Source organism: Triticum aestivum, unplaced genomic scaffold, assembly GCF_018294505.1.
Source record: "Triticum aestivum cultivar Chinese Spring unplaced genomic scaffold, IWGSC CS RefSeq v2.1 scaffold41332, whole genome shotgun sequence".
Taxonomy (NCBI): Eukaryota; Viridiplantae; Streptophyta; class Magnoliopsida; order Poales; family Poaceae; genus Triticum; species Triticum aestivum.
This window is the reverse complement of record NW_025247113.1, coordinates 1-2,446: the sequence shown is the minus strand read 5'-3', so window position 1 is coordinate 2,446 and position 2,446 is coordinate 1. Positions and strand designations below refer to the sequence as shown.

Sequence of the window (2,446 nt, the reverse complement as noted above, 5' to 3'; positions counted from 1 at the left end):
ACCAATGATGACTTCTACATTGTAATTCTCTAGCAGGTCAATAGCTGTATAATTGCACATCGAGACAAACTTTAGTTGAACATCGTACATTGAATGAAATTCATAATATGCATAAATCCCAAACAATTGCAGATAATCCAACTGCCGGAGCTGTGTGTTTTCAGAAATGTTGCCACTTACATATATGAACAGTATCGAGAGGAGCGAAATAGGTGATTACCTACAAAAATAGTTGCCTGATTTAAAATTTACGATAATTTATCATATATTATATTTGTATTGCTTCCTCTTGATGGCTCTGAAATATTACTTCTTGGTGCACAGAGTGGATTGTTTGTCACTCTGTGATCTTGTGAAAATATATACTATGAAACAGATGCTGCTTTATATTTCAGAATAGTACCGCAAGTGACAAGGAGACAAATAGTTCTTTTGTCCAGACATTAGGATAGCTGATATATCATTGCTTCCGTGGTTTGCTGGTATTCATAGTTTTTCTAGTTTTTGCATGTGTTACTGACTCTTTTTTCCCCTTGGTAGATATTAATGTTACTATATCAGCTTTATTATCGTTTTTCTTCAGTTGTCCAATAGTACACTTCTCCCTCCGTCCTAAAATAAGTGTCTTAGCTTTGTACTAGCTCTAGTACAAATTTGTACTAAGCTCAAGACACTTATTTTGGGACGGAGGGAGTATATGTTTTCACTGTACTTGATTCATCACCCCCAGTTTTTCTTAACCTGCAGGAATTTATGTCTCACTCCTTGCAGCTAAAAGCTGGAACATGCAACCGCGTGCTCATTTACACAGCAACAAAACTGGCGCCTGTGGTCCTGATGCAACACCCCTGGTGAACAGAATCCAATAATTCTTGGACGTTATCTTTGGAATAGTTTGATGTGATGTGGAAATCCAATTGCTCTTAATAGTAATGTTATGCGATGCGCAATTGCTTCCTAATTGTACTTGTTGGTGTGATTCAATTGTCATTACGTGGGTCATGTTTGCTTGCTTCTCCCCACAAGTAGTGAAATATGAATATTTATAGTTTCTTGATTTCCATGGTTTTGTTGACCTTTCTTTTTTTCTATTGTGTTTCTCAGCAGCATAACAGAATGAGCTGATACAGTGACCTATGACTAACAATTGAGAACATGTACCTTGAGATGCAGCTTGGACATCATCACTCATGGAATCTCTGATGTGGAGGACAAGCTTGGTGCTATAGTTCCGATGAACAGCATAGAAGTCCTCCATAGCCAGTGGAACGCTGGTCCGTGCCATTTTGCCAACAATGGACCCCAAGTCAAGGATAACCCCAACATGGAGTTCCTGTGCTTCTTCTCTAGAAGTGTTTTGGGCGATAGCAAGGTTGATTGTCAGCAAGAGGAGCAGGATGACATTTTGCAGCTCCATCTGCTGAGCCGTGAGGTTTGCAGACTCTCCTTACACTTAGTTATCAAGACATTTAAGGAGGCACTCAACATCTGTCTCAGTAGTTGACTACACTACCTAATGGTAGTTGATCTCATAAAAAAATGTAACTTAAGTTGAAATTCACTTGCCTCCTATTGAATGATGGAAACGATCCCATTGATGCGTTGTTTCCTCAAAGCAGGTGAGAGGCTTCCACTGCACGTCTTTTCTATTGGCTCCTGTGATGGTTGACTTGGATGTATTAGTGAAATGCTCTATGTGTGATGATTGACAGACTTTGAAATGGTCTTTGAAGTTATGATTGGCTCAGTGTGATATTCTTTACCCCAACAGGTATTTACTTTAGTTTGGTTCACTTCTCAGCAAAATGCACATGTCCAACTTGGGAGAAGAAGTCCTATGGACTGATGTCACTACTATGACTTTATTTCCACTTGCTGATACAAGAGGAAAGGAGCCAAGGAGTGCTGAGGTCAGATGGTTTCTCCCCTGCATACAGATAACTGGACCCTTGTCCATAACATGGAAGTGAATTATTGCCCCTTCTAAAACAAGGTAACTCTTAAGTCAAACCTTCTCTTGGCGGAGGGTTTAGTTTTTTCATTTGTGAACTACTCCCTCCGTTCGGAATTACTTGTCGCAAAAATGGATGTATCTAGATGTATTTTAGTTCTAGATACATCCATTTCCGAGACAAGTAATTCCGAACGGAGGGAGTACGTCTTAGATACATCTGTTTGAGGGACAAGTAATTCCGGACAGATGTTCAAAAAAGTAATTCCGGACAGAGAGAGTGGATAATTGCCCATGCGTTGCAACATGACATAAATATTCTAGCACATTAACCTGTGATTTACATGTTCACATTAATATGATTGTGTAAATAAATGTTTACTAAATCCTGTCCGTGATTTATGTACCTAAATAAATTTTAAGATTTTATCTGGTAATCATTTATTTGGTAAAAACTTATTGGTTTACAAAAGATAATTTGGCAAGTCAAAAAAA

At 38.5% G+C, this 2,446-nt stretch overlaps 1 long non-coding RNA gene across 1 annotated transcript; it reads left to right on the top strand.

The window, feature by feature from the left end:
* The first annotated feature begins 1,275 nt into the window (after window positions 1-1,275).
* Window positions 1,276-1,980, top strand: LOC123177167 (uncharacterized). Its single transcript, XR_006488799.1, has 3 exons — window positions 1,276-1,432; window positions 1,620-1,771; window positions 1,886-1,980. It is a non-coding gene; the product is annotated as an uncharacterized lncRNA (long non-coding RNA).
* Window positions 1,981-2,446: the final 466 nt, after the last annotated feature.